Here is a 13,013-nt window from a genome sequence, read left to right on the forward strand (position 1 = left end):
CATCCGTGGCTTGATTAATGAAAATAGGTGCGTTAGTAGATTAGAATCTGCAGGGTTATTAAAAGGCATTCATGTGTGATGTTCCAGAGGCTCCCTGGTGTGAAGCTGAAGGTGAATTGTTGAGAAAAAGTTATCTTCAAGAGTAAGGTCACCCGACTGAAGAAAACAGATAAAACAGATAAAAAAAAAGATTAATAATAATAAGATTGATAGCATTGCATAGAGAGGAGCATTTCATGATGACGAGACATCATCAATCAGAGCAGGTATGTAACAGCTTGTTTGTCCTTGATTACAAACACCTTTGTGGATAGAGGCTTGTAATTGTTCTAAGTGATGTCAAGCAAAGAGAGATGAATTCTTGAACAAACTTACTGTGCCGAGGAATTCTTCAACAACACCGCTCATGTGAACAAGCAGCTGAAAACTACCGTTCGGAGGCGAAGCATGAAGTGATGTGATGTGAGGTCACCATGGATGTACGCATCCGACTTTAAAGCTAGGAGCTGCGGTCTGTGGCCCGTCGCTCACCAAAAATCTAAACTTGAACCATCTGTGTTGCAGATAAGACATGCTCATATGTCATATTTTGAACTGTCATGTGGGAGGCACCGCTCTCTAAAGTGGTGTGGGAGCAACCGCCTGAATGGTGATAAGACCCACAAGATGGTGATGACACACTCCACCCCCATTCTTGGAGAGGACGTGGAGGAACTCATACATTTATTCATTTATTGCAACAATTCATTATCACATCTATTATATTACTGATAATCCTGTTCCCATGGTGTCTGCTGCTTTATTGCAATTTCTGGAAAACTGTCTGCGTATACTCACCTGTCCAAAAGTTTGGAATCATCCGTCACAAAAGCTGGATTCTGTACAGTCCGATGGCTGAGAGGATTACTCCATATTTTGAATGATCTGACATGCTTTTAGTGGTGTAAGAAGTGGTCCAAATCAGTGGACCACTGTAGTTGGGTATGAAGTTAGCTATCAAAGCTTTACCTTTACATCTAAACAGTCATGAAAGAAAGACTATAAGCTAGACGCAATACATAAATGATTGAAATAGCTAAAGTGATGGATGAATGGTTGACACAAAGATATCTAGAAGTAATGGATAACTGGTTTAAACGTTGAAAGGTGATGGATAAATGGTTGAAAGGTAAATAAAAAGTAATGAATCAATATTAGGCTGAAATATTATCCAAAAGTCATGGTTGAAAGTCCAAATTCTTTCACTTCAAATGGTGTTAGTAGGAAACTTGACCAAACCAATCTAGAGAGCTCAGTTGTGTGAAAAAATATTTTTGAAATATCCACTTTTCTATGATTAACAGTGATATCAAGTTCAAAATCTGTTCAAATGAATACATTTGGAACATGACACATGGTGCAGATGAAGGGACATTTGAGCTTTCATTTTAATTAACTTTATTTTTTATTCAAGTTCTAGCTAACTTATCTATCTTATGTCTGCCTGCCTACCTACCTACATACATACCTACTTACATACATACATACATACATACATACATACATACATACATACATACATACATACATACATACATACATACATACATACATACATACATACATACATACATACATACATACATACATACATACATACATACGTACATGTCCTTTCCCCTTTGAAACCCACTTTTGAAAAAGTTATCAAAGAGCAGTCATGGCCCTGTGGTAAAAGTGGTGGAGCTGACAGCCGAGACAAAGCAGTCACTTATGAAGCTGACACCGAACCAAAGGCCATTCCATTCCATTGAGCACCAAGACAGCTGCTTTTTACTCAGGGATGACAGTGGTAGATTTGTGAGGGAAACATACGGCACATTGATCTGTGATGTCATCCCGCCGGCTTAAAAGCCTTCAACGCCTTTAACAAGGAGCGGCACTTAGAGCTTTAAGACATTTGTGGGCTTCCTGCTTCTGAGCTGGAGTAGAACTTATGCGAACACAACGCGAGGTCTGAGTGTCTTCGCTCCTGGCATGACACGAGCAGTGTAGGACACATGTAGAAAGGCAAACTATGAGCCATCTTTTTAATGAAAGCTGCTCTAATGAGCCAGCATTCGAGGACTTCTTTGATGACTTCAAAATCTTTGATACAGTGTAATAATAGCTCGGAGGTTCTTTCAAGCACTTTTTCTAAGGCCTCACGCTGAATATGAGGTTTTATCACACCAAGACCCTCTGAAACCATCTGAGAGTGCTGTGATTCTTAAAGCATTTACAACAGATCCTTCTCATTTAAAACTAAAACGCAAGCAACATACAGATATTTCTCTGCCCTAATCTCTCCCCTCTAAAGTTGAGGCGTCTGCAGATCATTTGTGAACTTGATGTTTACAGCATTTTACACTATTTAAAGTGTAAATTGGAGCAACTGTTTCAATTCCCAGAGCGACAAAGAGCTCATTTTCACTGCTGTGAGGGCCATCGCTCTGTTGCAAATGGTGCCGGGAAAGAAGTGAGCTTGAACAGCAAGTGGCTGCGGCATGATACATTGTTTTGTACACCTCAGTTGTGGGACAAATCCAGTTTCTATTCATGAGTTTACTGCAATAGCGAGCTTTTTCCCACAGTATGTGATGTTGAGCGATAACCTTCAGTTTATGATAATTCAATGCTCTTTTTAGCATATAGTTTGTTGTGTACAATATAATGTGAGGGTACAAAATAACCAATAAACTCTACAGGATAAAATTACACCTATCTTGAAACTCTGAAACTCCCTCTAATCGCTCTCACTTGTAATGTATTATACATACATGAAAAATGTATGAATGCAATTACAGGATATAGTGGAAGCCTGGCAGGAATCCTGGTATATATAACCAAGATCACAGCTATGAATGTTACTGGTTAATATCTACCGGGATCAATAGGAAATGTTTTCCACGCTCCAAATACTGGGAAAGTGCCCGACTGAAAGCAAAAATAAACAGAATTTGTGGAATAGCTGAAGATAAACTGGGGTGGTACTGTTTTTTTTTGTGTTTGCTATAAATGGTGGGGGATAATGAGATATTTGAGAAGAGCTTCCAGGGTTGCTAGAAATTCATAATGTGATCATATCCTTTACCTTTTTTAAACTACAGTAGTAATCCCTGCCTGTGGGGATTGATGAATACAATTCACATACAACACCTGACAGGGTTGAATTAAGTCTACCTCCAAGACATCCCTGATTTTTTTTTTTTCCCTCTATATGTTCTATTTCATAATGTGAGTATTATATTCCCATGTGCTTTATCACTTACAGTTTCTGTTATGCACTGTCAGAGTTTCAGCAGGTTTTTAGGAGCAGAGTCATCTTTATCAGGGACCCTGGATTCTCCGGATCGTAATGAAGATTTCCCTGCATCTTTAAATCCTTCCCCCAGCGGCTCACTCTCCCCTCGGTCTCATAATTAAGTCAGTATATGAGGCGTAAAGACTGAACCCTCCTGAAATAAACTCTAAGAATTCTACACCATCTGCTCCTCTCCTTCCCTCCACTGCTGTCTTCCAACATCACAGCTATCAGCTGGAATTGTTGTTACTGCTAGCATGATCAATATACCAACGTGCACCCAAAAAATGCATTAAAAAGTGTGTAAAAGTATTTGTCAAGACACTGTAACTAATAGATGACATTTTTACTGATGAATTTCAGGTGAAACAGGTCGGCCTAAGTCTAAAAATTCAAACGTTTTTTGTGTTTTCTGCTGCGAGAAAAACACAATGTATCCTCCTTTATGTACATATAACCATATGAACTGTAAATCATGACTTGATGAAACACAAAGTAAAATGTGAAGAACATGCAGTGCTCTCAATCAATATTAAACATTAAATATTTAAAGTATTTTTTCATATTTTTGGCAGTGTTGTATTTAATGTACACTGTTGCCCATAAAGTTGGAACAAAATGTTTTTTACCTCTTCTCATGAAATGATTGTGACAATGTGATTTCAATAAATAATAGATAAAGTGTATATCTTCTCAACTTTATTGATCAAACATATCACAGTGAAACTTAAACCACAATCAACCTTTGCAAACTGTGTATTCAGGCTTTAACAAAATTGGGGGTATTGAACAATTATTCCAATGTTATGGGCAACAGTGTAGATTTGAATGTTTTTTGACATAAAACATGAAAAAACACAAGATAACATAATGAGGCTTGAATAGACTGCGAAGTGAGGGCAAGTTGAGTCATTCAAAGTATTTTGAATCCTGGCATTTATATGCAAATCCAGATTTTTAAAAACACAATCAGTTCAGTCCTCTTAGTGTAGAATGTTAAAATATACAACGACGTTTAATTTTTTTCCCCCCTCTTCACCTGCCCCCCATCTCTTACGCCCCCTCCACAGTGTCTGTCATTCTTTTTCTCCACTTTGTCTCTGCTTTTGAAATGGACCAGAAACTGAAAGCAAGGTATGAATGAATGGGCTGTCTCCCACATAATTGGAAGCATTCATTGATTAATGATTTTGTGCTGCAGGCGTCAGAATTAGCAGCTCCTGCTGTGACGGAGGATTCTGTGTAATCAGCCGATTTGCTCTCATTCTCATCCTTTTATGAGCGCCGGGCTTGTCAGGTTGGTACAAACTTGCATTGTTTAATGTAAGACAATCATTCCAGCCGTGGTCTGCTCATCAAAAATAAAGAACCCCCACATGTTACATAAGACCGAATCTTTTCCCAGTGCAAGATGGATGTGAAGCTTCTCTGTGTTGCAGCGAAACTCATTTAGATCATCCCAAGGCACAGTAGTAGCATACTAATGTCAGTTTTCTATCATGGGAAATTTGTGTTATCGTGAAAAAAAGACATCAAGATTTATATCAAATATGTATCAGAAGGAGAGAGCCACGAGGGCTCAATCAAAAATGGAACCAAAACCAATTTACATGTTGTATTAATCAAAGGAAAAATCATACTTTATATGCACTGAAAAATTTCACATAAAATTAAATTGTAATTTTTCACACAATGACATTTACATTTACAGGGTTTACAGTGAAGTATCTTAAACCTGCATTCTTTCTATTTGCCAGCAGGGGGCGAAGCCACAGGCTTCAAAAATAATTCCAAATGTACTGAAGTCAATGAGAAAGTGATCCTATGTCACACTTGATTGACCCTTGATCCCAAGGGTAAGTGTGTTTTAGGTCCCAGAGTTCTGCCCAAAATCGTACAACCTAATCATCACTTTAGTGGCCATTGGCAATTAGCGCTAACGTCTGTGACAAAGACAGGATGGTTTTATCTGTAGCTGCTTCCCAATAAGAGTCCCTACATGCTTGAATGCTTTACATGTGAAGCACAACTAGTCTGATACCACCATGTGAGATCTACCTGTACACGGGGAAGCTTGCATCAACGAGATAAAATGATAACATGAAAATGCATGAAGATGCATTGTTTTGCTGGGTATTACTTTGGAAACTCCTTCACATGTACATACAGGGGTAAATACAGAATGTAAATACAGCTAATGGCTATTGCGGATTTATGTTCTCCATAAATCAAAAATGAGTTTGAAATAATTGTGATATTATTAGGCTTCATAGTTCCTTTAGGTGCATCTTGGGGAAGCGGCTCATTTACACGTACCAAGGTGAAGTATATGCAGTCTGATGATGTAAACTGTTCTCATCACTCTGAGCTCCAACTGTTACTCACCGGGCCATCTTCCTCCTGCTCCTACCTGTCCTGCATCATTAACTGTTCTGCAGCCAGATCTTGACAACAGCATCTACACCTCCCGCATAACAGATCCTAAAGCTACAATATGAATTCAGGCTAATCACGGTTAAGGTATAGAAAGGAACACAAAACTTACTGGAATATAGTTTATTTTATCCAAGGTCCCTTCAGCGATTTCCAGCAGAAGGACAGCAATGCAATAAGATAAAGTTGCGAAGCAATCCAGAAAGTGTTGATCTGCGTGTTTTGGTCCAATGACAATCTGCTGGCAGGTATTCTGTGTCACATTGCTAAAATGCTGTTGTGGGAAATTCTGCAAAATACCATCTGCCAAATGCAACAGTGACTTTGTCCAGTTAAGCATCTAATTAGAATCTGGGTATTTACAGTGCAGGCGTGTGTGTGTGTGTGGGGGGGGGGGGGGGGGGGGGGGGATCTTTGCAATTTAACGTGTAAGTGTGTACATTGTGTCCACGTTAGAAAACATGCATTGTGTTCATTAAGTTAAAAGCCCCTGAGCTCAACAGAAACAAAAGACAAAGTGTACTACAGGCCAGTTCACAATTAACTCCATGGTAGATATGAGCACACTTTCACATCCGTCCCCTCATTCCACACACACAGTCCTTAAGGCCATGTATGACTCATGTTCAGTGTGAAGTGTAACCATAATCATTTGCGTCTAAGCCTCTATTGTAAGGGGAAAATGTTGATGCCTATTATAGCAGAAAATTATGTGGTTGAGAATAGTAACACTAAACAGCACCTTCTAATGTTTAACCTCTCCATTCATCCGTCAGTGTTTATACCCACAGTGGAACAGATGTGATTATTCATATCTATCTATCTATCCATCTATCTATCTATCTAAGGCTTTTGCTTAAGGATTTCACTCCGAGTTGACTTGGCAGCACTGTGGTTACCGTGGCAACATTGAGTGTCATTTAATACTATAGCGAACACTCCTTCAGCAGCTACTTTGCTGCAGCCGAACAAACTCATGTTGTTTTAATACATGTCAGTCAATAATCTGCCTTTTTCCACCACGTCATGGTCAACCGCAATCGTCCACGCTCCAAGCAGCACGCGTCGTTTTCTACCGGCCACAGCAGAGTTGGTTCCCCTTGCTGAGGAGCTGGAGGTGAGCGACCCGTCCCCTGTTGCTGCAACATACCTTTTCAACACAGCAGCTCTGTGGCGGCTCATTCTTGTTCCATTCCTCCCATTTAAAACTGGCCCACCATCAAAAAAAAAGGAAGGAGCAGTAGGATGGTCCCTTTGCATTAGTGGTAATTTAACAGAGCGCTGTATAGTATAGTATAGTGTAGAGTGATATAAGTAGGGAGATATCATGATATAAACACTGGAGACAATACCTGTAAATTCTTGTATTTGAAGGCAACTTGAACCCGGCACAGGAATCACATACTCCATCAATAACTTAAAATACTACATCGAAGTAATTACTGAATGTAAATACACTGGATTAGTAGCACTAACTAATAGTATAAAAAATTGTTGATAGATTTAAAACATTGAAAGAGGATTCTAACTTTACTGCAAAGGTAATTTTCCAGTTACAGTAATTTAAACAATTCATATTTATATGCAACTAATTTGTAACAGCAAATATGTTATATAAGAATTGTGATACTACTTGAAATATGTTTCTGTTAACATAGTGAGGAAATGTTAATTAAGATATCTGACAAGTTGCAAAATGAAGATACTGAACATAGAAAAATATTCTCGGACAACATCATACTTGATCTAGCGATACAATATCTGCTTAAGGCAACTAAAATGCGATTAAACATTTTTTAGCTATAATTAGGTTAAAGAAACATCATGGTCTTGTTTTGATACAGAAAACAACAGTTACTTGAAGTAGGGCAACGGATGCAAAGTGGTGTCAAAGTCCTGCATAACAGTAGCACTTCATTCACTGAGCAGCAATCATGTTTGTCATCATAACATAGTTGGCAAAACAAATCAGATGTGTTTAAATGTAATTTAAACTGAAACCGCTGCTGTGTTACAGAAATATTTGCAGTTCTAAAGGGAGCTGCACAACCAGGGACCCCTTTTTATTGGAAAATAACATATTTGTTTCGCATTGTTAACATAGAATATCTCATTAGAGAAATGCATCATTAATAAACAGTTGCTGTTTGAAAGTATTATTTACAGCTGACTAATTTCCATGTTTTATGAATGAGATCCAAATAGGATGTTAACACCACCCTTGTCTCTCCCTCCCCATTATTAGAGTACATGTTTACCAATTACATGTTTTATAATTTCCTCAGTCACGTTATTAGAATTACAAAGAAACTGTTCATAATATTGCAGCACATTGTACCGAATTGTACCATATTGCACCAGATGATATTGCAGGGAGACATGAGGGCTGAATCAAATCATATCGATCTGTTGTCTGCTGGAAGCGCCTCAGTGGATGAGGCGCTCACCCGCGCACATTAGTGATACCTCCCAAATCAGGGCAAAGCTTTCAACTTTAGGTGGGAGGGTCCCAGTATTCAGAGTTTCTCCATGAATCAGAGGAGATTCATGGTTTATATATACATATATACACTACTGACAAAGAGTTAGGGATATTCGGCTTTCAGGTGAAATTTCAGGATGAACCTAAAATGCATTCTAACCTTTCCAGGTGAACTTAATGTGACCTTCTCTAAACTTTTGAATGCACATGTCCAACTGTTCAGTGTTTCAATACTTTTTGCACCAGTTGCTGTTCTCTAACAAGAAGCTTAACAGCAACATTCACAACAGGTTTGATCCATGAATCCACCAATACATTTCCTGCTTCAGTTAGAACTGGTATTTTAAACAGTCCTCCTCATCCTGCTGTTCACATTCTGACATCATGAGACCAAGACGACACCTAACTATTGATCAGCAGCACCTCAACACTGGAGGCTTCAAACAGGAAGTCCTCAGACGGAGGTGTTCACTGAGCTTAGAGGGTCACAGAGTGTCATCAGGAGGTTGGAACAGTGATACAGAGTGACTGGAAGAGTCACAGAAAGGAGAGGAGTGGACGTCCTTTGGCCACATCCCAATTTATTGAGACACTGAAAATGTTTTGTTGTGGTATACCCACCACTGTTGTTAGATTTTCTTTCAATAAATTGTTTAAGATGAATAAAATTACCAGTGCATGCTTCTACTTACATGCCCTACTTTCATGATATAATATCACTGTAGCATTCACTTTTTACATTTTCCATATATTTCACCTGAAACTCGAATATCCCTAACTTTTTGTGAGTAGTGTGTACATATATATATATATATGTATATATTTATCCTACTGTATATGTCGTAAGCTTGGTCAAGCTGTTGGTAAACAGTTTTCCACTCAAACATATGAAGCTATGTGATGAAAAGCATGTCCTCTTCTCTCTCAATATCTATACACATATCATGAAAGGCAACATACCTGTGTGAAGAGGTTCACAGGTATTGTTCCATCCTTCACACACAGTACAGTCTAAGCTGCTGCAAGGAAGCAACTTAGAATCAAACATAAAGTGATGAAAAAGAAATTTGAAGAGCTTCAGAAGGATTAAGAAACAGGTTTATACAAATCCACAGAACTCAAACCTGAAGCACAAACAAGGCCAAAACCAAGACCTGGTAAGTATGCCAAGTGCTTTTGATATCATAGCTTAACAAATGACATTAGTGTGTTGCCACCACCCCACTCCCACTCCCACTCTTTAATCTTCCCTATTGCTTTGCACTCCTGTCTTTGTAAATGAGTAGAAATATCATAAAAACAGTCAAAAAGCCACAGTTTCCGATGTCATACCAGTAGTTGTTCTTTTAATCTGTTCAGCTGCTACTTGCCTTTTGCACTCCCTCTTTACGAAAATATTTTTCTGCATATTCATTCATATTCATGAAATCTTTACCACTTCTGTTGCCTTCCACCATGACTGAACTCAAAAGCAGAGAGAATCTGTTTTCTCTCATTCTCTATAGCTCGTGATGCTAAAAGCCTGGGAGCTAGTGCGCTAACCCCTGGTTAGCAACTGTGCAGGCCCAGGGTGTAGTCTGTCGTTGCACTGTTGTGTTTTATTACATTGATTATTTACATGTTACCTTTGTCAGCCAATGAAAAATGCCATTTAACTACCATATGAAAATAAAAGACCATATCTATCTATCTATCTATCTATCTATCTATCTATCTATCTATGTAAGCTTCTTGCTGCATGACTAGCACATGAAAACTCCAAATGGATTAAAGACAAATGTACGATTCATGTCTGTCAGGGCTTTTTTCCCCCTACACTGCCAAAAGATAGCATTTCCCCTTAGATCTATCATCCATATCCACAAGCAAGACGAGCGTGCTGACAAATCAGCAGGGTTCTGCGAGTTCTGTGGGTGTTCTTGCATGGATGGCTTTTCTTTTCTTTTTTTTTTTTTTGGATTGCACTCACTGAAGCTATCTCTGCCAATCACCTTTTCTATGGTTCTATTTACAAAAAAAAAAAAAAAAAAAAAGGCTGTGTGAGGCAATGCTACAGTAACCTGCTATATCCAAAAAGAGCATCCAGGAATAAAACTGCGAAGATGGTGCATACAGCATTGCATTTTGACATGTGAATTGAGCCATGGCAGCAGAACACTGAGCACAGAGAAGACATATGCTGAAGAACAATCCCAAGTTGGCAGCGAGGGAATCTTAAACTAGGCCATAGAACCAGACATCTAATTAAAGTGTCTATCTGTAATTGCGCTATACTGCTCCTTGTTTCTGTGTTGTCTTTGTTTGTGTTCCGATTCACTGAAGTGAACATGTTTTCTGGTCTTTAAATTGCTGAGCGAACTTTTGATACTACAAATGAGGGTGATACTTCCACAAGTGTGTTATCGTCAGAAGTCTCTTTTGGATTGGAATATATCTTTGATGGTAATAATGAATATCATGTTAAAGCTTTTTGTGTGTTGGTGGTCAAGCTGTAATCAGGGGCTTTACACAGATGACCTCAGACTGCCTTGGGATCCCCCAGGGACAGCTGCAGGGGCTACAAAGATTGCCCCATTCCCCCTGTGCACCTGACCTGGATAACTGGCAAGATAATGCATGCATGGATACAAACAATGTTGTGTTTTTGCACAAAAAAAAAAAAACCTTGCTTGCTCTAATTCCCATTTATGCAGCCCCAAATTATTTTCTGTCAGACTTTTTAAATGATACTACTGTGGCTATTATTACTTATACATAATAATCCACATTACAGTGGCATCAGAGAATTTTATTCACAGAGAAAAAAAAAAGCTGCCAACTGCAGTAGACAAAAAGCCTGAAGGAATTGCTCAAGAAATTCAATCTGTGACGTTTTGACCAAATTACAAAATAGAGTAAATGAAATATTTATTTACATTGCACTCATCTATTCTGGATGCCTTCCAGTATTTTGTAGACTTTGTTTTCAAAGTCAGCAGCCCTGAGACTAAATAAATCCTAATACTATTAATCTTTGCCTTTTACTGACAATCTAAAAACAGTTTCTCTGTCATGTCCACTTTTAAAATAGCTGCTATTGTGCAGTTGCACTGTCTGTCAAGTGCCATGAGAGTTTTCGACCCAACATATCATTTTTATTCTAATGTGTATGCGGGCCACCAGTCATGCATTTTTCTAAAATACAGATCCTCTCACTTATTCAGCATTCTGTCAGAGAGAGCTGCGTGGCAGAATTCAATTTACTGCTCTGCTCAGCCTGCTGAAGGCAAAGAATGCTGCCTGGCTGTCGCTTATAAATATGGATTTGGCCCACACAAGATGCTATCACAGTATTTCGGAAAGCCCCAGTTTCCCTTAAATGTAGAAAATGTCATGTGTGTACTCATAGAGAATCTTGGCACATTTGAAATTGCTGGTCAGAATGATTAAGAAACCACAGATTACTCTCACACATTTGGTCACACTTTCCCTCATGCGGAGGGCATTTTTCCGCTGCACATGAGCGTTACTGGGGAATGCCAAAAATACTGCATCACTGACAGGCTTGATGCCCGGAACATCTTTACACGATAACTTCCTTCTATGTACCACATGAGCCCAAGCCAGTTTGGCAAACCCGAGCAGATGGAACTGGATACTTTCATGGATACACTCCCGCTGTGTTTCTTGACAGCATCGTGGATCAGGCACAACAGGTCACGATACAATGCAACTGTGTTGCAGAGCATTTTCCGGAGACGCCAGACTTTATATGCAGAAGGTCAAAAGGTCGGGGACAGCTTGTGTTGAGGAGGGGTCTGGTCAGGTGGCGACAGAGAGCGTGCCAGGTAGATACAGACAGGTCATTTCCCATCCGCTCAGGGGGTCGAAGCTACGGACTCTGCAGCACTGGATTTAAATGATAACGGCGTCCCACGTCCCCCACAAGGCCATTTCTTCTCATCAGCCTCTCAGAGGGAGAGTTTAGCCGAGTCAGCACAACACAGATAAAAACGTCGCCATGCAGCCTGTGCTATACTTTGATTCTTTATTCTCCACTGTGGAACAAAAGATATGGCTTCTGTCTCGTGGAGACCAACTACATCCTTTCTTCCCCTATCATCTCACTCAAAAACAATGTAATGCAGTGCAATCTCCTATCCCTACTGGGGAGTCCCTCCACAGGTAAATACTGTATAAGACACAGTGCCGTATTCTCCCCCATGCTGCTAAGCACATTGCCATTCTTGGGCTTGAGTGATCCTTTGAAATACTGTCGACAACAAAACAGCTAACTTCCATTTGTGTGCCCCTTGATTGATGATGTGCACACAGGAACTATGCCCGGAGATGAACTGTTTGCTTTACTTTGTTTGGCCGAGAGCGAAAAAAAAAATGCATTAGTCGAGAATCAACCCCTCCTTTTGCCCTCTCCAAATAAGACAGATCCAATATATGTAGATTAAATTATTCATTTCTATTTTATTAAGGGGGTACGGGCCCATTTTCTGAATGACAAGGATGATAGAGTTCTGACATGATTGTTTGAGCTAAGGACAAATCTGGCTATAACACAATATTAAATGGATGAGGAGCCTGGATTCGGTGTCTTGATTTGACATTTGATATGAATGAGGAGTTAATTAGCTGTCAGTGCAGGAGGCTGCTGCTTCGTTGTCAAGGATTCTGAATCTGACTAATGAGAGGAAATTAACCAGAGGTCTCTCCTCTAATTTCATGATTTTTTAGCAACTTCTCTTCTCCTCTCTTCCCTTCCCGCACCTTTCCACTCCTCTC

This window comes from Pempheris klunzingeri, chromosome 19, assembly GCF_042242105.1.
Source record: "Pempheris klunzingeri isolate RE-2024b chromosome 19, fPemKlu1.hap1, whole genome shotgun sequence".
NCBI classification, from domain to species: domain Eukaryota; kingdom Metazoa; phylum Chordata; class Actinopteri; order Acropomatiformes; family Pempheridae; genus Pempheris; species Pempheris klunzingeri.